Source organism: Vicugna pacos, chromosome 4 (genome assembly GCF_048564905.1).
Source record: "Vicugna pacos chromosome 4, VicPac4, whole genome shotgun sequence".
NCBI classification, from domain to species: Eukaryota; Metazoa; Chordata; class Mammalia; order Artiodactyla; family Camelidae; genus Vicugna; species Vicugna pacos.
Genome location: NC_132990.1, coordinates 9,875,365 through 9,898,865, shown reverse-complemented (window position 1 = coordinate 9,898,865; position 23,501 = coordinate 9,875,365). Strand labels below are relative to the sequence as shown.

Sequence of the window (23,501 nt, the reverse complement as noted above, 5' to 3'; positions counted from 1 at the left end):
AACCCTGTGCAAATGATGCAGCTGCTGAAAATGACGGTCATTCTGTTATTTTATTAGAGACGGCTGGTGCCAAAAGTTCAAGTTTATACATTTAAAAATTTATTAATTGGCTTTCCCAATGAAAATGAATATAGCGAATTACTTCTGAAGTCAGGTGCTTTTTATTTTCAAGTTTAAAAAAATTATTTTTAACTGCCTAAAACCACCTGGTTTTATGCACAGGGACACCAAGAAATACAGACACTTTCCTGGGGTCACAGAGCTGACCAGAGATAAGGTCAATACAAAACCTCCAGTAACCTTATTTTGAGTCCAGTGCCCTTTTTACTTCATTACCCTGCCTTTGTGTGACCATATTCATCAGTGGAGATTCTCATGCTGCAGCCATATTTTTACTGGGGCTTTCTAGAAGTCAGTAACTTCACATTTTAGCTGTTATAACAGACAGCCTCAAAATAACCCTGGGGTAAACAAGATATTTACCTCTCATGTTAAAGTCCAGCTAAGCTATCCAGGCCTGATATGGTGACACTGCAATCATCCTTTATTTTGATGCCCTACCCACTTCAGCACACACTGTCCATCTTTGGTCCAAGAGGGCTACTCCAGCCTTTACCATTATTTCCACTTTCCAGTAAAGATATGGAGAAGGGTAAAAAGTGGGCTTACTTCTGTCTAAGCTACACAACATTTCTGCTCACATTCCATTCACCTGAACTTGGTCATATAGCTACATCTAGCTGCAAAGGAGGATGGGAATTGTAATTTTTGATTGTGTCCACCCAACAATGTGATTTCTATGTAAAAAGGGAAGACTGGATATTGAGGTGTAATTAACAGTCTGATACCTACCCCCCCACACACACACAATCAACTTTAAGTAGTGTGATATTTTTACAAAAGTGCTTGAGTTTCCAGATTTGAATAAAACAGCTGGGAGGTATGCATAGGTCCTCAGCTCCTACAAAGGAAATTAATCTATTTCTTAAAATGTGGTTCAGGATGGCAGCTTCCACCTAAGGATCTAGGAAGGTGGTATGGGGTTCCACACAGTATTTACAATATTTACAAAGCCAATCGATAGAAAGATAGATAATAAGTGTTGGTGAGATGCAGAGGAACTGTAACTCTTGCACTCTGCTGGTAGGAATGTAAAACTGTGTAGTCACTCTGTAAAATATTTGGCATTTTCTTAAAATGTTAAACATAGAGTTACTGTATGTCCCAGAAATTCCACTCCTAATTATCTACCCAAGAGAAATGAAAACTTATGTCCACAGAAAGATTTGTATGTGAATATTCATAGGAACATTCACATGGATAGGAATATCCAAAAAGCAGAAACCAGCTCAATGTCCATGAACTGGCAAATAGATAGAATGTGGTATAGCTACGCAGTGGAGTACTACTCAAGCAATAAAAAGCAATCCAATACTGATATATGTTTCAGTATGGATGAATCTCAAAAACATTGTGTTAAATGAAGGAAGCCAGGTACAAAACACCACATATTGTATGATTCCACTTACATGAAATACCCAGCATAGACAAATCTATAAGGACAGGAAGTAGATGAGTGGTTGCCTGGGGCTGGGAGTAGGAATGGGAGTGAGGGTGGAGGGTCAGGGGAGTGTTGACTGGAAATAGGCATGATGGCTTTTGTGTGTGTATGTGTGTGTGATGATGGAAATGTTCTAAAAATTCAACCGTGGTAATGATTACACAACTCTGCAAATTTACGAGGAATTATCAAATTGCATAATTTTAAAAGGCCAGGTGAAGCAGTACATGGGTGCCTAACTGGCAGACACAAATCAGCAGGGCTGGGCTGGGCCTGGGACAGGGTAGGTACTGCAGGCACCAGAGAGGAACATACTTGTTCTCTGCTTGCACAGGGCTCACATCTGAGAAGCTGTCAAGAAAAATTTCACTGAAAGAATTTTTTTTTTGATTCTGTATAGTGGACTGGATAAATTAAATAGAACATTTAACATTGCATCACTTCAAATGTTTAACATCCATCCTACTGACATTTATTCTCCTATTTGACAGTTTCATGATTTTTAACTTCTCATGTTCTGTCCATCCTCATAGCACAGCTGCCTTCTAAACTGATAACTTTACCTCAAATGATGTCTTTTGTTTTCCCATAAACACACTCGGGCCTCTCGAAATGCACTAAGTCAATCTTGCTCTTACCATCAGCCTGGCCATTTTCTCCATCTATAAAAGGAGTGAGACGGGTGTCACCAGGTGTCCCATGACATCTTCTAGATCTAGCCTTCCAGGAGTCTAAGTATGTTTTTCACTTGCTGTGTAGCCTGAGAAAATCTAGAATTCAAGGACACACCTGATTAGTCGCTGGGGAAATGAAGTGGTTAAAAAAAGCCACAGCCTGTGCAATACTCAGGGAGGGGAAGAGGTGAACCAGGAGAGTGGCAGCAAGCAATGGAAAGAGAAGAACTGAGGGCCAGTCACACCGGACTTCTGCGTGGAGAGTAAACATGTGACCGCTGCAGGGGTGTGGAGGGGAGAGAGCCCAGCGTGCAGCAAAAGCAGCCGTCAGAGGATATTCCCACGGTCTCCGAGGGCCACTCACTCTCCTACAGTGTCCATGAGACCAAACCACACTAGTGTTCCTCATCATTCATTCATCGGTTTATCCTTCACTTATGCACCAACAAGTATGCTTTGGTCCCCACGACTGCCAGGAGTAAGGACGCTCCTAAGAGCCCTGACTTGACTCCTCATTCTGCCTGCCTCTCAAGCTCAGGTTGCATCTCAGTCTCTTATCAGTTTCCCCTTTCATTTTTTGTTTTGTTTCAAAGACTCTACATCTTCTTGAATTTTATGGAAAAAAATTAAGATGAGGTCTAAAATTAGCTTCTTGTGCCTGCAATAACCCTTCCAGAGAGTACTACCTCCCCACATTTCTCGAACACTTTGTTCCTTCTTTAATATTACAAAGTGCTTCCCAAGTTCACATACGAAGCCACAATGCACAGCTTTAGGGTTAAGTATGAAAAAAACATTACATGACCATAACTGACTCGGTTTTCCAATCTGAGCAACAAGAACAAAGTTAATAAATGATCAGAGAATTCCTTCCAAAAAAACCTCCTGGCCCAGATAGTTTTGTGGGTAAGCCTTTCAAAATGTTCAAAAATCACAAGATTCTCATCCCTTGTAAACTGCTTCAAAGATAAACAACCTTGGTACCAAAACTTAAAACAGCAACTATAAATCAATCTTTAAAAAAATATTTTGGGGGGAAGGAGGTAAGTAGTTTATTTATTTATTTACTTTTGGAGGGGTCCTGGGGATTGAACTCAGGGCCTCGTGCGTGGTAAGCATGCACTCTACCACTGAGCTATACCCTCCTCTAAATCAATCTTACATATCAAGATAGATGTAAAAACCCTGGGTAAAATACCTACAAGTTAAAGAACATATTTAGGAACTTTTCACCATGTCCAAGTAGGATTTCCCCAAGAAATGGGAAGATTTTTAACAAAAGAAATATACTATCAACTATACTTTTAAAAAAGTCAACTATACTTATATTAAAAAACAGAAATATACTAATATGAGCATTTGTGACAGACAGATGGCCACAGATTCTTATGGCACTCCTCCCATTGAGAGGTAGGGCCTGCTGGGCCTCCCCTTGAATCTGGGACAACCCGTGGCCACGTTAACCAGTCTGGAACAGTGGGTGTGACACTATGGAAGTTGCGGGTTTAGGCTTTGAGAAGTTTTCGTTTTGGTTTCTTGGCGCCCTGAGCCACCTGTAGGAAGTTGGACCTCCCTGCTGGGGAGTCCACAGAGAGGCTCTGAGACTGCAGGGAGAAGGACCAGGGCCCAGCAGAGCACACCCTCCCAGCTATCCCCACCAAGACGCCGACAGCCAGAGAAGCCCTCTGGGACCCTGCAGACCACCCTAGGCACAGCTCCAGACCATCAAGTGACCCCACGTAACGTCATGTGGAGAGAAGAGTCACCTTGCTGGCCCTGCCCACATTCCTGACCCACAAAATCATGACATCTAATAAAATGTTGGTTGTTTTATTTGGGGTAGTCCATTAAACCACAATAGATAACTGGGAAAATGGCCCAACAAATATGAACTGACAATTCACAGAAATAAGAAAATACCTAATTTATACACACGAATCTTCAGTCTTGCAAGTAGAGCACAGGGAAACTGACACTGCTATACTGTTGTCAAGTGCAGAGTCTGTGCAACCTTTTTGAAAGGTACTTTGGCAATATACACCCAAATATAAAATATACAGGCTCGTGATTTAGAAAGTTCACTTCTAGGCATTTCCTTCTAAGGAAATAACCCATTAAAGGCACAATGATCCGTGTATAAAGATATTTTCTGCAGAGTTACATATGACAGAAACATTGATAACAGTCTAAATACTCATCAGCATAGGACTGGTTAAATAAAATACACATTCCTCCAATGGTATTGTATGCAGCTATTAAAAGAGATGCCTGGAAGATATAAACCAAGTTGGTTACAATGTTTATCTCTGAGACCTAGAATTATGGGGAGACTTTCCCTTTCTGCTTACATTCCCTTCTTCCTCCCCACCGTATATTACTTTTATAAGAGAATAAAGAGGAAGAATTTAAATTTAAAAAAATAAAGATACAGTAATTAAAAGAAGTTCTCCATATGGTTCATTACTGGAATTCTGCTCTGGGGCTTGGGACGCACACTTAGAGTAATAGAAACTCCTCATCTGCCTGGCTTGTGTTCTGTGTATATATATTATTTCCTCTTGGGACCATGCAGGGACCAGTACTTGATAGAAACTAGGATTCAAGTGTTCAGCGTCTGCTATCTTAGCCATCTGCCTCTCAATTTATAAATATCTCTTGGCACACAGAGATATAATTATATGTGTATACATGCCATCTACAGTTAGAATTTGTAAACAGAATAATTTTGCACCTCGTAGGCAGCCCTGGAATTAACAACATAACGTGAAGACTTTTCTCTTTACCTAAATTTTGAATCTGTGTCATATTGTTAACCAATGTCCTCACCATCCCACCTCTAGTTCGACTTGCTTTCTCTTTGGGTACCAGTTCCCCTGTCTCTTACTTCTTTGTCTTCCTTTCCTGTGCTTTATATATGGTGCTCTTGGAGCCACAGCCACTCTTTGTCAACTCCTGTGCTTTCAAATCTCATCTCTCTGCTAGTGAGTCCTACGCTCTCTATTGAGTATTTTTAATCCACTTCTAGGAATTTGTCTTACACAAAGATATATATTCAAGAATTCTCATTATAACATTATTTATAATAACAGCAAAAATGACTACAAAAGCAGAAAAAAATCTTATTAGGTGAGTCAAATTATGCCAAGTTTATGTAATGGAACACAATGCAGCCATTAAAAATAACTGATATACAATATGGAAAGCTATCCAAGAGGTATTTGGGGGGAAAATAGGATGCAAAGCAATATACACAAGATTATCACATTTGTGTTTTAAAAAATAAGAAATAATTTACATACAAACACATTCAGTAAAATTCTACTTTAGTGATACTTAGCACATAAAAAATTCAGCAGCCCAAGATGTGAGTTTCCTTTACTGTGAGGTTAATAAAATGACCCCCGTCTGGAGCTGAGGTCCAGTTTTGAGACCCCAAACTGACCGTGTCCCAGCTGCAGTTTGACGCCACCTGGTGGCAGTGACCCATTTTGGCTTAGCTATCACTGGTCCGCAGCTTCTAGGACAGTGGTAGTGCTTCCAGAAATCCTCAGATTAACTGGCTCCCACACCTAGGGGAGACTGGGCCAGAGAATACTGAGGACAGGGGAACCCATTTTTCACCTGTTTCCTGAGATAGGGCGGCTTGTCGTGTTCCCCCTCCTTTCCCAGCCACCACGTCCCACCTCCTTGCCTGAGAGCCTGGGCTGAGCAACAACGGAAGGTAAATGCTTTGGTGTCAGAATCTGAGCTCCCCTGGGCCTCTCTGCCCCAGGTTTTCATCACATGGGCTTACATTTACTACGAGCTGTGCTATTTTCTTAACATTCGTATGTCTTTTTAAAACAATAAAATTAGTCCAAAGTTAGGAAATTGAAATGGAAGCAACAGTGGATGTGAACATACAAGCTATGGTTGAAACCACTTGATTAACAGTAATAAAATATAAAACCCACACAGGACACCTAACAAAGCGCTGGCACTGAGGGGGGCAGGGCTGCCCCGGGGGCAGTGAGGAGTCTGACACAAAGTTTCCTATAGTCACAACTGGAGGGTCTCAAGCTTCTTTGATGACTGGTGCTTCAGGAAAGACATCAATCAACCTCAGCAAACAAGCTAAAGGAAGCATTTATTGACTCAAAGATCCTCATCCAAAGACTTATGACCCCAACTTGCCAGTTATCATCTCCATGTGCCACTGGACATGAAGAACCAGGAAGATATGAGGGAACTAGCAGTCTTACCATGATCTAAAAGACACGGAACTGGAAATGGAAGTTGAGGAAGATGTCTCAGTGGACCACTCTGAGGTCATGAGCACCTCACCCCACACTTCAGGGTGATACCAACAGGCTGGCCAATCTATTTTCATGGTCCCCAGTCCATAGCAACTGTGTGAATAACAGAATGTATGAGTAACAATGTATATTGGGATGACTCAGCACAAAGAGGAACATCTACAGGAGATATGGCTTATAACTCCTATGTCTCTCCAAAATTTGAATCCATTCAGTGGCTTTGGATCTTAAGCCTTGCTGAAAGAAATAATCAATAAATAATCTGTAATAGAAATTCGAGCCAAAGTAAGGACCATAGCCCAGGAGACACAGATTTAAGAAGCAGTTAAATTGTGTTCCACTGGACTGCAACATGGGGGAGACTTATAAAGGCAAACCCCACAAATTACATAAGTTACTTGTCAAGAATTGTAATTGCAGCGGGCAAGAAGTAAGGGTGCTTGTTAAGCAAGGGTAGTTTGGGGGTCTGAAATGATTGCACAGTTTCAAGGGGAGACCTTGAGACCATAAGGTTGCATCTGGCAGCCTCTAGCAGCTATTATTTTGAGAATGGCTCATGGTGTCCTTGAGTTTGATACAATTCAGAAAATTCAGGTTCTCAATAATGCAGGACTGTGCCTGAAACCACATCCACAATGGCCACCTGGCTCCAAATTGCATGCCTAAACCACAGTTTACTCCATTTTGATTTTTAAATGAATTCTTTTCTTTAATGGTTAAGGCAGATGTACAATGCGTGCTTGATAGGTCACAAAACAGGCTGTTCAGTTAGCATAAACTTAAGCAGAATCGTGTATAAGCAAGCCAAAATGACTTTCCCATACCATAATCTGCGGACATGTCTACCATCAGTCTTCTCATTTCTCGTACTTGTAGAAATAATATTCCCACCTTTTCCTGACTTCTTTGCTTCTTATTCTATTGTGCTTAACAACATACTGAGAACTGCTCCTTTTCCTCATTTCCTTTAGGAAATTAATAATATGTGTTAAATCAAATGACTTACAGTTCACGTTTAAAAACTCATCTGTTGGCAATAATCATGCAAGTAACTTTTTAGACAAGGTAGTTTTTTAGTTTAGTTTTTTAAAGGTGATTAGCATACATACACTATGCACATAGGAATTCAGAGGGAATTCTTTCTGGAATTCTTCTGTTATTTTCTATCATCTTATTTGTCACAATTTTTCTTTATTGCAAAATTCCATTTAAAAATATAAGTATCATCCATTAGAATGGTGTAATTAATCCATAAATAGAATTTAGTCTTTCTAAATCACTCATGATTGACAAATATTCACAAGTAGGTTGACTGTACTTTGTACGTCATGTTTTATTTCTATGTATGAGAATTGATTTTAAAATTCTCTTATTTAACTCAGCTTAAAGGTATGTGAAAAACTGTCTTAGCTTCCTAATCTGTAAATTGGATCACTTCCAGATTATTCAGGAAAGCCATCTTCTAAAGCATACATATGCATTACTGATGATTATTTGCATGTATCCCTTGTGTAAATATTTTGGGAAGGCTAACTAATGTACGTATAATGAAAGCAACTTCTATTTTAGATTGATAAGCAAGAACTTGTATCTAACTTCATGCATAGTCAGTCTCCCTCACTTTATAAATATATAAATTTTTCTTTTGTTAAGAACAGCAATGAAAATAAGAAAAAAACCCATGAGATTATAAGTTCAGAAAAAGCTTGCCTGGGCTATTGGACATGATGTATGCAGGAAGATAAAACCCAGGATATTATTAGTGAGGCATGCTGCTTTGTTTTAAAGATGCGTTCTTTTTTTCCCCCAATATAATAAGAAAGAACTATTAATAGCAACTGACTGTAGGCTGCTAAAGAGTTTTTCGAATTAATGAATTTTTTTCAGTTACTTAGGATGTGAAGTTTCTTCTGGAATTTCAGAACAATTGGCACATATGGAACTAATCACTGAGTGGCAAACCAATCTGAAATATTTTTTTTTAAAGAAATAATAGAGACAAAAATTCTAAGAAAGCCCAAACTCCTGAAACAGTTCACAGGATCACACATGAGGCACACAAAACAAGTATCCTCCAAGCCTGAGGGATGGAGATGGCTCACCCTAAAGGCAGGTAAATCAGCGCCCCTAGGGGAGAAATACTGACGGACAAACGGCAGAATGTCTTTTTTCACTTAATAAAATAAAATCTACACATCTCCAGATATAATTTGAATCATTGTTTCAACAATAAAGTGCTTATCCCTCTATTTATTTCGTTGTACGCAGCTTGTTTCTCTTCTACATGCTCGTGTTCTTATTAGCACTGAGATTCCTGCAGGATAGTACACGAGTAGTGATTACCTGGGTGACTGTATTCTTTTCTGGGTCATAGAAAAAAGTCTAACTGACCCTGTGCGTGACTTCTGATGGATTAGATTTCTATATAGAACCTCTGTCACACACCAGTTTCAGAGCAAGAAATGTAACCAGCAAGAGGGTCACATTCCTTTATTTTTCCAAATCAAGAAAAACTGAGCTCCCTCTAGAGCCTTATTCTCTAAGAAGTCATTATCAGTCATTTAGGGATGACAGAAGACCCTCTGGTATGTAAGACCCAGCAAAAAGAAGGAGGACTCCAGCCTGGTCCTTGCAAAGGCCCTGGGGATCATCTGTGCAGCGTTAAGAAAGAGTGTAGAGCACTGTAAGGGCAAATAGTAGGTTTGGTAAGCCACTCGGCGGGGTACAGGGAAAGCACCCTTGGATCAGTGGCATTTAACCAGAGACCTGAAGTAGAGTAGGATCTGGCTGGGCGGAGGGTAGGAGAGGAGGGAACAGGCGGCACATTCCAGGAGGAAAGACAGTCATGAGAGAGACCAGGAGGCAAAACAGCCTGGAACTGAGAGAAGGCCAGGTCCTCTCAGCACATCGAAGCCAACAGCCAATGTGAACTGAACTCCCAGGGACGACAAAGATACAGGAGACCTGCCTCCTGCTCTCAAGAAGATCACAACCCAGGCGTGGGGGAGAAACAGGCGAAGGGTTTTAAAGGGGAAAGCAAGCAAAATGCGAGACATGCAGGGAGTCCAAGCAAACTGCGGAGGCTTTGGACGGGCAGTGACCGCAAGCTCAGCCAGGAGAAGGGGTTCCCAGGCAGAGGGAAAGCCACAAGCACGTGTAAGGGAAGGCCCACTCGGGCAGGGAATTTCTTGCGGTCTGAAACGCCAAACAGAGGGTGCCTGCTGCACAGCAGGAATGGAGAGGGAGGCAGGAGCCAGATCCCGAAGAACTGTGTGCAGAGCTCGAGTCTGAACTACATCCATTAGGTCAATGGTTCTCAGCGGAGGTGACACCACCTTCATGGGGGCGTTCTAGTCTTTGTGTGTGTGTGTGTGGGGGGGGTTGGTTGTTAAAATGATGCGAGAGGATGTGCAACCACTATTTATTTAGTGACAAGAACCAAGGCCCCTGGGCATCCTGAAATGTGAGGGGCGCTCCCACACAATGAAGAAATGTTCCTTTTCCAGGAGTACGCATGTGGGTCACACACCTGTTTATGGGATCTGGGCCAAGACCCTAACTGTTCTTTTGTATAGAACCCCCAATTTGTTGTGGTGATGGTGGTGGAAGTGGTTGTGGTTTTGTTTTAGTATGAAATTTCATATACGAGAATTTTCAGGAATGAAGCTTCCTTATAAATCAGGAAACTTTGTTTTGTCTAGAACTTTACCAAGAGTTGCCTCCATTCTGGAAAACTTTGTCACCAATGGCAATGCTTCCTGTGGGCTGAGCTGCCAGCGAGACACAGATGCTCAGCTGTATGAGCTGTATGTGTGGCTGTCACGTCCATGGCGATTGGCACTAGCCCTTGACCACTCCACTGTGTCCTCCCCTCTAGACATTTGGAAGCATTTGTGATTGAAATGCATACAACTTTATTGTAAGTCATTTTAAGGTATTGCCTTTACATTACAGTAAAGGCAGTAAGCTTAGTTTTTAAAATGTGTGCGTAGAATGTTTATATTATCTACAAATTTTTTTTCTGAGAAGTAAAGGGTTTGGGAAGATACATATATGTGAGAGAATCATTAGTAGGTAACAAATGAAGCTATGTGTGTGGATAAAACCAGCCAGAGGCCAACCAGAGACCACAGTACTCCCTGCATGTCTCCCACTTTGCTTACCTATTTAAATCCTCATTTTCTGTGGGGTTACAGACACCTCTGAGAATCTAAGGGAAGTTATGAGCTCCTTTACCGTGAAAACAAATAAGCCACACATCTCAAACCATTCGCCCAGTGTCAGTGGTGTACTCAGAGGTCGAGGGAGCCTAAGCTCTGTATATTGCTGGAAACGAGTGTTTCTGGCCATGCTTTCTTCTCAGAGATGAAGAGCTATTCTGCGGATTGTATACATTACAGTATAGAGATTATCTTATCTTCCTAGAAAGAGAATCCCTTTTCCCTATTCACATGGGCAGAGGTATTTTGTTTAAAGAATAATAATTACAACTGAGCAGGACCCTGTGGAGCATTCCCAGGATAGACACCCCGCCACCCCATGTTTTTCACCTGCCTCTTGTTTCCTTCATCCCAGAACTGAAAGCACCATGGGCCGGCAGTGCCCGGTCAGTGGCAAACACTCAGGGCTCTCCCTGAGGCAGAGGTGCTCAGGTGGCTGCTGGACAGGATCCAAGAGCTGCGACCGGCCAGGGGCCAGTGTGCCAGGGGCAGGACACCCACTTGAGACTGCTGTCGCTTCTGGGGTGCCAAAAATTTATTGAACCAAACTGAGATCTCTTCCCTTCACCTGGGGGCAGTAGAGTCAATCTACCGGGTTGTAGTGAAGGAAAGTGTAGCATCTATTGCAGGGCGCCAAGCAAGGAGTTAGCTGCTCGAGCTTCTTACCTGGTGCCCTGCAATATATGCTGTACTTTCCTTCATTACAACCTGGTGTCAATAGATTGGCTTTATATGCCCGTGGGCGAAGGGATCCAAGTTTGGTTTGGTAACATAACCATCTTGAGTGGGGTTTGGAGGTCCGAATCCTCCTGGGAATGCTTGAGTGGCAGTGGATGGCCATTAGAAGGCTGAATGCCAATGACCAAAAGCCTACTGTTCGCTAATTGGCTATTTTCCATTCAGCGATCCTCAGAAGACCCACTCACCTCTGAACCCTGCAGCCTTTTTACTGTCCAACCTCATTGCTGGCTTTGCTCTCTCCTTAGGATTTTTTTCTTCAGGAGGTCCCAAGTGCACCTTGTTAACAATCCTCCGGATGGAAATATCAGATGTATCTGAATTCCAGCACTGAATACCACTGAGGCTCAATCTGAAATCTTCCCCCCCGTTCCCCCTTCTTTCCCACTGTGCCCTCTACAACCACCAAGATCATAGTTGTGATTTATTAAAGCATGTATGCCTGTGGAGGCTAGAAAGTTTGGGGAAGATTTATAATGAGGACGTACAAATTTTTGTTTCCTGTCATGTTACATTGCCAAATATTTTTTCAAGTGAAAAAAAAAAATTACTGACTAGAAAGCATTCTCCTAAATGATTCAGTTAGCATCAATAAAAATGAACATGATTTGACTGCCCATATACGACTCCAAATATTGTTAGATGGTTCATTTCTGTTGATTCACATCAATAATTTATAAAAAATCAATGCCAGTACCCCAAACTAAACAAAAACAAATCAAAATCATCATAACACAAGAAGAAAGAAGGACTTGTGATCTGAGGAGAGGCAGAGAGGGAGGATAGAGACAAACTACAGGTAATAATAGACAATTTAACTGTGTATCTTTAATCTCCTGAATACAGTTACTCTTTAAATGAAAACTTCAAGTAGCAAAAACATGAGAGAGTCAAATAGACTCTTTCCAACTGAGAACAAGAAAGTAACCAAGGGAGCTTCTTCCCTCCTGACAAAATAGATGCTAAAACAGCTGACAGTCACAGTGGGGAGAGAAGGGGGTGGATAGGTGATTTGGAACTACACAGGCTCCCCTAACTCTCCCGAATCTGATACTTCACTCCCCACCCCAACAACCTGCCCCTGCTAGACGCCCCACAATGGAGAGCTCCTGTTACTCACATAAATAAACGGACTCCTTTAGGCCCACTGGGACAGGGAAGGGAGCTGCCAATCACTCATCCACAGCATCTACTTCTTTCCTTCCAGGAAAAAAAAAAAATGAAGAGAAAAAAATAAATTCACTGGAAGTAAAATAAGCCAGGACCAATATATATCTTTGAAACTTGTCATTATCAATTGATTTTGTTCTTGGATGTGTATTCCTTTAACCTAGATAATTTAGCATAGAATCTAGGACACAGCAGACGTTTAATAAATATTTGTTGAATATCTGAGTGATAAAAATACATAACTGATATTCTTAAATTGAGGACATCAAGGTTATTTTGTCTCTTCCAATGAATTAAGTGTTTTCTCCTGTCGGGGCAATTCTAACTTGCAGTCACTGCACTTGAGAACATGAGGAACTATGTTTATTATCTTTAAAGAAACCAAATCTGCATACAAAACGAACATATATCGGGCACCCAGCAGTCTAAGGCTCTGAGCTTGGCCATGATGGGCCACTACAGAAGCACACGACAAGGTCCTGCCCTCAAGTCACAAGTCTATTTCTCCCCCCTGCTCCAGGGGATGTAAAACATTGACCGAATCAGTGAGGCAGCTGAGCCCACAGCAAATGCCCTTCCTGTGAGAACATCCTTGGCTGTCTGGCTGTATCACAGGGGACCATGAGCCCAACCACAGGCGACAGCAGGAAGGACTGAAGGAGCACCAAGTCAGATGAGGAGCTAAGAGAGCCAAACGGAAAGGAGAAATGTGACGTGACAGGACCGCTGCCCTGCCCTGAGTTAAAGGTTCATCCTGCTCTCCAGAGCCTCCATACGATCCATCAGCCATCCACGGAGGCGACTGAGATGTCAGACCAGTTCTGAAAGGGGCAATGTGGCTTTTTAAAACGGGTTTCTCCTTTTAAAATATTATATAGTATTATTCTGTGTTAAATAATATACTTGTTATTTAATAATTTAATCATACTTATTCAATAATATATTCAGCAAATGTTACTGAGTACTATTCCATTATTAGTTTATTGCAATTTATCCATTTACCAGTTGATAAACATTTCTAATTTTTGACAAGTATGAATAAAGCCTCTATGAATATTTGTGAACAGGTTTTTGTGTGGATATTTATCTTACTTTCTCTTGGGTAAATATCTAGAAGTGGGGTTGCTGGGTCGTATGGTAAGTGCACATTTAACTTGTTAATAACTGCCAACCTGTTTGCTATACCGCTGGCTCTACCGTTTTACATTCCTACGAGTGACACATGTGAGTTCCCACTGTATCCTCACCGGCACCCAGTGTTATCAGTTGCTTCTGTGTTTTTTATTTGATGGGCAACGGTATGTTGCGTGGTTTTAATTTGTATCTCTCTGATGACTAACGATGTTGAGCATCTTTTCAAATGTTAAGTGGACAGGTGGTTTAGAACTATATTCTTCACTATTTGTCTTGAATCTTCGTTTGCTTTATAATCTTCGATAGTTTTCTGGATGAATTAAAATTACATTTGGTGATAATTCAAGACCCAGAATGATGATATTTTCCTCCACAAAATATTTTCCTTTTTTCCCCCACAAAACGCCTGAGTAGATTAGCAGTCTAGGACCAAGACTGCAGGTTTTTTGCAGGCTAGAATAAAATCTAGACTCTAGGCCTCCAGGATGTAACCTTTGAGTGTTTCAAGTCAGAAAAGGGATATTAGGGCCCCTCTGTCTCTGAAGGAGATGAATGCCAGTCCCTAAATCTTCATGCATCTGAGTCCTCAAAGCTTAGCTCTGTGTCTCAGCTGCTTCTAAAGACTTGCCAAAAAGCCTCAGAGCCAAATTTCTGCCCTTGGGTTCTGGGATACAGAGTGGGTCATTTTCCAAGTTTTCAGTGAAGCTCTGCCTTTCAGTTTTCTTTCCACTATCAGTAAATCATCCTGTTCAAAAAGGCTTTGGGTCATCTCTTTAACTCAAATTGTTTCCTTGTTCTAATTCCTTAGTATCTCATTAGGTCTCTGATGCTTGTAAAAATGTATGTGTGTGTATGTGTTTCAGCTTTTTAAATCATCTTCAAGTGGAAGGCCTGGGTGGAACCATCTAGTATGCCATTTCTGGAATCTGGAAAATAAGCTAATATTCTTACAGGGAGACAGAAAATAAACAAATATACAAGTGAATAAATATTGTGTCAGGTGGTGAAAAGACCTATAGAGAAAAATAAGGCAGAATAAAGGACATAGACATACCAGGGAGGAGGGAAACAGTTCTCAAGAAAGATCTTTCCAAAATGATAACATCTGAGCAAGGAACCTTGAAGAGTGAGAGAGGTATCTGCTCTAGGAAATTTGGGATGCAGCTGGAACGGAGTGTGTGCCGAGAGGGAGCAGGAGACAGAACTGTGAGGTGAGAGAGGAAGCTGAGGGCAAGGTCACGGAAGGCCTTGCAGGTCAGGTTGTCTTTGGATTTTACTCTGAATGAGATGAGGAGCCATTAAAAGTTTTGAGCAAAAGAGTAACTTGATTTTACCTTCAATTTAAATAGATCATTCTCACCTCTATGTGGAGAACAGACTGCAGTAGGGGAGGAGGAAGAGAGTCCATTTGGGAAGTTTTAGAAATATTTCAGGAGAGGGGGATGAAATACAGTGGAAGCCTAGACCAGGAAAACAGCAATGGAAGTGGCGAAAAGTGCTCGGATTTTTGATAAACAGTATTTTGAAGGTAAAGCCAATAGCATTTACTGATGGACGTGGAGTGTCAGAGGAAGACAGAAGATAAAGTTTTTGGCTGGGCAACTAGAAAGACAGAGATGGCATTTCCTGAGATGTAGAAGACTGCAAAGAGAAGACTGTCCGTGGAGGGGTGGAGGATATCGGGGGAGAATCAAGAGTTGATTTTGGGCAGGTTAAGTTGAAGACCTCTATTAGATATTTGAGTGAAGATATGAGTAGACGGTTGACCATGAGACCACAATTTAGAAAAGAAGACTAGAAATTTAAAATTGGAAATCATTGGTGTATAGATGCTCCCAAAGATAGCGAGTGGGGACGCTATCACAGAGGGAGTAAATAAAAGGCAAAGACATTTAGGGCTACATTCTGAAGTTTTTAACACTTAGCAGTCGGTAGATAAAGAGAACCTGACCAGCCAGTGGAACAGAAAGAGAACCAAGGGAAAGTGATATCTCAAGCCAAACGAAGACTGTGTTTCAAAAAGGTACAAGTAAAGCCATGAAGTAAGCAATGCTCAGGTCACTGGGCTATTGCAGTAGAATAATGAGACTGAAGAAGTGCCAATGCTCCTTCCCTTTCTTTAAAGAATAGCCTTTATCAAGCTTAATGGAAAAGGTGCTATTTATTATACCAACACGAGATTTACTAGTTTTTCTCTGAGGCAGTTCGTGTGAGCTACATTGAGAAGCCAGATGCTCAAAGATGCCTTACTTATTCTGAATAATCTCATCATTAGTTAAACTGAGGCTTTTAGTAGCCTCGGGAGAGGCACACCTTTATTTAAGAAAAAGAAGGCAAATTTTAGAAGAGTAAATCTAAGCAATAAACGGCATTTGATAATATCGACATTAGAATGGCATTTGTTCTTTTGAGCAAAACCCAAGAAAAAGAATTCTAATAAAACCTTCTTGGCAGCAGCAAATAACACCCTTGCATAGTGTTAAAGTGATGGGTAGAAGGGCCTCCCCACCCTCACCATGAAAAATGCTCAATGGTTTGGCCCTTTATTTATTTGAAATATTACTTCTTTGGCCTCAGAAATAGCTTTGTCTACTTTAGTTTTTGAATTTTTTTCATTATCTCAAATTTCTCATATTTATCTAATATTCTTATATCTCGCAATATGGGAGCAGGGGGCATTATATAATTTTTGACTTATTATACAAATTTCTTATACCAAACAAAGGTAATATTTGGAATCTTTAAGATTCATGAATACAAACAAGCTTTCATGTCTACAAATTCTCAAACATTTTCATAAACCTTCAGTACTACAATTATCTCTAAATTGTGTACATCTATATAATTAGTCCTCTCAGACTTTGGTTTAAACATAATTTATTTTCTTTTCTCCACAGAATTACATTTATTCTCTAAAGTTCCATACAGAATAAGAAAACAATTTACTTTCATCAAAAATGATTTCCTAATTGTCTTTCAGTTAAAATTGTTGTTTCAGTAGATACCAAGTATGGCTAAATCACTAAAGATATTTAAAATTGGGAATGGTTCCTTTCTCAAGCACACTTTGATACCCTTTAAGATCACAGAAAATCTTTTTGTTTGAGGAAAATTAAGGTGATTTAATAGCATAGACACAATTTAACACAGTGGTTAAGAATGACAGTGTTGGAATCATACCTGGATTTAAATTCCAGGTTTTCTACTATCTAATTTTAAAACCTTGAGCAAGCCACTTCAACTTTCTCAACCTCATTCTTCATCCATTAATGGAGACATAAGTGCCTGCCTCGTGGGTTTATTATGATGATTTTATGAGATAATATATGAAAAGCACTTAACAGAAGACAAGTATTGAATAAAAGATAAGTATTCATCACCATCATCATCATTATCATAACCATCATCAAAATTGAACAATCTCCAAAGTTGAATAGTTAAAGATATATATATAGAGAGAGAAAGCATCATCATTACCAAAGGTTGGAATTTGGTTTCATGGAGGAGATTTTTTTTATATTAAGGCTTTAACATTAAAATACACTAAGGGGGGAAAGTCTGGATGATTCATCACATTCTTTCTGCTGGATGCCAGGCGTTTTTACATGCACATCTCAATTAGGCCTGACAACAACCCCAGAAGGGAGGTAGTGTAGGCCCATTTTACAGATGAGGAAATTGAAGCTCAGCGAAGTAAAGTGATTTGGCCAAGATCATGCAACTGTTAACTTCCAGAATCATGACTCAACTTCAATTTATTTGATTCGTAAGCCCTGTTTCAATGAAACTTCCAAATTAGAGTCACTCTGGGGACTCTTCAAACTGGACCACTCACCCTCATCCAAACTGAACCGGAAGCAGGAGCTTTTGGGTAGCACAAGCTTTACTACTCCTCAGCTTTTATTCTCTCTTTCATCCACAATCTAATCCCAGCAAAGGAACCCCAGACTTCAGAGCGCTACTAACCAAACCACACCTGTTGCCTTCACAGCCTGACTCTGCCGGCTGTTTTCCGCACAGTGTTGGAACATTTCACAACCCTGGCCTGAGCAAATCTGATGGAGCCAGCACTAGGCTGACTGTCCCTGCAGTCCCATGAATGCCACCATGAAAGCTACCAGTCAACTAGGGTTGAGGACGTTGCCTGACTCAGCAAGGCTGGCATTTCCTCCTGCACAATTCTTTCCAGCTCGTTGACAATGGTCTCCAGGAGTGGCTGGAGAATTCTGATAACAGCTTGCTGGTTGGATTCCCGAGGAATAGCCCAGATTCTGCTGAAGACTCTTTAGAGGGTGAAGAAACACTGACAAAAGGAAGTTAATGATGACCACCCTGGAAACTCTGGCTACCTCCATGGATGCCTTCACAACTATTTCAAGCATCACCTTGGAACTAACTGAGACACCAGAAAGTGAAACAAACCCTGTGAATGGAAATTAAGTCATGCTGTGACCCACTTAAATAGGTGTCATGCCTCTTGCCGACGGCCTGCCTGCCGGAGACCGCGCCCTGGATCCACAGCTAGGTGCCTTTGTTTTCATCACTTTCAGATGGAAATTACACAACTGTCTCCTAATCCCCTTGCAGAACTGTGCCTTCTTCTTTCCTCACCTTCATTCTTGGTAGCTTTCTCTAACTATTCAACTAATTCATTAAGCACAACAAAGAACTGGAAAAGATGACTGGCTCAAATAATTGTGGATATTGACGTGGTAGAAGTTATACTTACCAGGCAATATAAAAGCCGTGAGTCTTGAGTGTAGGCATTGAGTATTTCTGCAAGCTGTGCACAATATTTGGCACACTCAGGGTGACTCATAAATGTCCTTCAGGGCCTTCCAAGCTTGAGGGCCGATCAACGTCTCCAGTTGCATTTTCTCTGTTATTTAATCCCTTGTCTAGCACTGTCCAACAGAAACATAATGGGAGTGGCTTATGTCATTTTAAAGTTTCTAGTAGCCATCTGAAAACATTAACACAAACAGGTGAAATCAATATTAATAATATACTTTAATCCAATGTATCCAAAATATTATTTCAACACGTAATCAATATAAAAAGCTCAAACTTACATGCAGGTGGTTTGCACAGGAGCCTAAAGTATTAGCTTTGGGTTTAGGGGGACCCAGGTCCTAGTTCAGCTCTCTCAGTTGTAGGAATTGCAAATCTGGATGAGTATCTTAAACTCTCTACACACCATCTGCATGATGGAGATAAGAATATCTACCACCCAAGCTTGCTGAAAGAATTTACTTAGGTAATATGCAAAGCTCCTGAAAAATCATCCATAAATGCTAGTAACTATACCTTGCCACTTCACACAGTTTGGATCATTCTAGTGCAGCCATTCTCATCTAGAAAAATCTCTGGAATGGCTGCTTCGTGTCAGTGGAAATTTTCCTTATTGCAATAGCCAAATAAATGGCTATAGAAAATAGTATGTCTTCCAACTCCAAAGGGCTCCCTCCCAAAACAGCCACTTAGGAAAAAGAGCTGCTGAAAACTGACTGATGCCCTCCCTTCTCAGCCCATAGGAGGAACTGGCTTGTGCAGCAGCATCAGCATGAAGAAGAATCAGGGACCAGACACATCCTTTGCCAGGGGGCTCCCGGTGGAGTTCTTGCAGACTATTCTACAGCGTGCTGTAGGTGAAATTCAACTCTAAGCTCTAGTTGTGTGACTAAAAGCCTAAAGGAGAAAGAAGAAAAAAAAAAGCCTCAGAGTCCTGCCTGCTTTGAAAGACCTTCTGGCCATAAGAAATGTATGGCTATCGCTCCAGGAGGGCCAAAGGGGAACAGAGAGGCATTTCCATTTTGTAACTTTCTCACCAGCCAAACACAGAGGAGAAGTTTTCAAATAAATGAACATGAAGAATGAAAGATCATAGCAGAAAGAAAAAAAAAAGAATCACAAGGTTGATTGGCCATCTCTGCTCAGCAACACACCTTTAGGGGTCTTATCAGAAAATGGTACGTGCTCATAGGACTCACCTTCCTTGAAGTCACACCTTTACATCATAAGCTTATTCTGGGAACAATGTTGCTCATCCCCGCGGGGTGCTGAGCACGCTAAGCTATCACACTGGCCACAGCACTTTGATAAGCTTTGTTGCTCAAGATCCTTGATCCTTGACTGATCAGGCTTCACCCGAGGAACTGGTGCACAAAATAGATAATTTAGAGGTCAAGGGCCTGGCTTTGAGCCAGACAGACTGACCATTAGAATTTTGGCCATGGTCATAATTAGCTTGTGATCATGACAAACTATTCTCAAAGCCTCAGGTTCTTCTCCTATAAGCTATGGATTAATATAGACATCTACTTCATAGGATTGTTACAAGAATGCTTATAAAGTGCTTAGCATAGTACCTGGAACATTCCAAGAAATGTTCGACGTTTTCCCACACAGCGCTAGCAGTGGGCGTGTGTCTTAGCAGTTCCCAGAAAATGAAACTAGAAAGTTGCCAAGCGATAGCAATCTACCCAACCCCAACAAATTACACAACCAAAGCAAGATTGCAGCAGGACCACTTCCCTGGCTCCACACGATACTCCTGAAGAAGAAAAACACCTGTGACTGAAGAAGGACAGACGGGTAGGGCTGGGAGGGCCCTTAGAGACCATTCAGTCCAAACTTTCGTTTTCCAAACAAAGAAATGAAACCTCTGAGAGGTAAAGTAACCTGTCCCGTGTCAGGAGCGAGAGGCAGGGTTGAAATGTGAATCCAGGGTTCTTGACTCTTAATTCTGTGACCTGATAAGTTCAAGTGCTTTTGTGGTTAAACTGAGTCCTGAATCAAAAGCAAACAGAGCAAGTGATTATAAGAAGACGCCTTAGAGGGAAGTACTCCTGCAGGCCATCACCAGCACGGCAGTTTGGCCTAACCTCATTTGAGAAAAGGCACAGTGTAATAAACACTTCATCAAACACCAGTGACCATTTATGCCAAAGACCTGGGAGCAATCATAGAAATCTACACTGAGGCCTGTAACTCAAGAGGCATTCATGGCAAGTGAAGAAGGTTGTGCCACATTCTCTCCAAGACAGCGCCCAACAATCTCTATTTCCTTCTGTTCACACCCTGGGGGTAATGTCCTCCCCCAGAGTGCAGACTGGATCTATCAACTTGCTCTTAACAGAGTACAGCAGAAGTGATAGATGTCTGTTCTGATATTGCGTTATAAAAAGACTGCGGCTTCCATCTTGGGACTCTATTATGCTCTCCCCCTGGGGAAGCCATATGCCATGTCGTAAGGGAGCCTGGGGGAGAGGACCACGTGAGTGAACTTGAAAGCAGAGCTTCTAAGGCCTGATAACAGCCATGAGAGTGAGTTTGGAAGTAGGTTTTCAGCCCCCTTCAAGTGTTGAGATGACTACAGCCCTGGCTGACAGCTCGACGGCACCCTTATGAGAGATCTCCATCAAAGGCACCCAGCTAAGCCGCTCCCAAATTCCTGACCCACGGAAATTGTGAAATATTAAATGTTAGTCATTTTAATCTGCTAACTTTAGGAGTAATCCGTTACGCAAATTAAATAATCAATACCAAATGCAGACAGGTTTAGATACAGCACCTCTGAACAGAGGGCTGGATGCAATGGCCCCTCAAAAAGCAAGTATCTTCATTCTCATTACAGACAGTCCAGAAAAATACCGACTCATTTTCAGTGAGGTTCCTCCAAGGTTTTCTGAAAATCAGACAATTATATTTGTAGATGCTCTAAGTGCTACTGTCCGAGCTGTGGAAAGTGGGAAAGTCCAGCTTGTTGCCATCTTCAACTGCTGGCCTATGTTGGCTCTCTGTAAATATTCACAGATGAATGAATGAAAGACCTTCACCAGGGTCATGGGGATATTGTATTTTAAGTATCTTCCATTATTTCCTCAGTAGTTTCTGAGTAACCCAGGCGTTATTTTTCTTTCTTTCCCATGCACCCCATCTGTCCTAAAGATAAGCCAAGAGTCTTATTGTCCTAGGGAAGGAGGACGTCAGCTGCACGTCAACAAATGTCTTTTTTAAAATTTCATAGCAATAAAGACTTGAAAACCAGATATTACAGAGAGAGAAAAAAATTGTTATAAATTCTAAAATCTTATTTTAAAATAAGAAACAATGCTTTTATGTCTGAAAATACACAGCTTTCCCCTAAGCCATGGGTAGAGTGGACTCAGAAGTAACCCAAGGAAAGTTCCTGTAAGACAGGAATAGAAAATGAAAGTCTTATGCCAAAAGAAGAGAAGATTGGCGAGAGGTCAGACACTAGGGCCCTGGCTTCCCTTCCCCATCTTCGCTTCTCCGTGGCACCTTAAGAGTGTGCAAAAGATAACTCTAGAAAGTTTGGGAGAAGGAAAACCAGAGGCGTTTGTGTCTCACTCTCAGTTTGGGATTTGAAAAGAGATTGCCTCACGCCGGGCAGCAGCACAGAGGAAGACAAAAGAGAAGTCACACAAAATATAGAAGCTGGTCTTGCCGCCCTGTTTAGTGGTGATCTTGTTATATTTTAACCCCAGTTCACAGTGCGGTTGGCTTAGGTTTGACTGGTTTCAGGAGTGCCCCTGAGGCCCAGGTTTACAGCCTTTCTGTAACCTGCGGGAAGGATGGTTGTAGACGTGACGGATTCCCACTGCCTTCTGTCCCTGACCGACAAGATGCTGCCCAGAACCCCCTGTTCCACCGCAGCTCCACAACACCAGGCGGCCAGTTCTGCCTCTGCTGGCGATGCCCTCGGAGTAATACTGCTCATTCCTCTTTTGCAGCAGTGTGTTATGATCACAGGCAGATAGACCTGGGTGCTCAGCCGGGCCCTGCAGGCAGTCGTTAGCTGTCTGACCTTGGGCAACGTTCTCTGAGCCCCAATTTTTATTATTAATAACAATAACAAAATAATCATGAATAATTATAATACTCCAGGGCTTGCTTAGTGAAAATCCTTTACAAAGCATGTAATATACGTGATCTCATTTAATTCTCACATTCACCATGTGAGAGGTAGGTACTATTTTTACTCTCATGTTACAGAAAGGAAAACCTGCCCAAAGTCACACAGCTAGCAAGTAGCAGTAGGAATTGAATCCGGTTCTGGCTGACTGCAAAGCCCACGAGCTTGGTGGCCATAAAGGAGGACCCCATGATGGGGCAGACATCTCGAGCACCTCGAAGTGTAGGGACCCTTTGTAAGTAATTTCCCTGCTAGTCTGTGTCAACAGTTGGTCCTGAATAACATCAGCATTGATCCCTGTGTGGTCAGGGTAATTCTTCTCTGCGTGTGTATATACGACTTTTAAACAAGTCTCATATTTATTCTGACAAAAATATTGGGAACGGTAGCTATGATTCATCACTTTCCATTAGACTCCATATCGGGGCTGGGGTCACATCACTGCAAGCTCCCCTAGATCTGGAAACAGAAGCTTGCTGGTAACTGCCTGCGGCAGCGTACCCTAAAACCCGTGACAGCCCGGGCAGGTTCCCAGCTGCTGAAATTAGCCTGCAGGATCCTTGTAGGCAAAGGGATTATTTTAGGACAGCAATACCGACAGCACCACAGAACGGCAAGTGATCAGAACACAGCCCCTGCTACACTTCCTCTAACGTCTGAACAGCCCAAGCTCATATTTGACACTAACGCATAGATGGCTCGTATAGACTGCAAGCATCTATTTATTTGTTACATCGACAAACATTCATACAGTACAATTCAGGAACTGAA

General features: G+C 41.6%; 1 long non-coding RNA gene across 1 annotated transcript in view; it reads right to left on the bottom strand.

Moving 5' to 3' along the window:
* Positions 1-23,501, bottom strand: part of LOC116279973 (uncharacterized) — a 183,998-nt gene that overhangs the window by 14,863 nt on the left and 145,634 nt on the right. Inside the window, exons 14-16 of the long non-coding RNA XR_012071877.1 lie at positions 18,522-18,755; positions 12,609-12,688; positions 2,125-2,223 (exon numbers count right to left, since the gene is read on the bottom strand). This is a non-coding gene — a long non-coding RNA (uncharacterized lncRNA). The remainder of the gene's footprint in view (positions 1-2,124; positions 2,224-12,608; positions 12,689-18,521; positions 18,756-23,501) is intronic.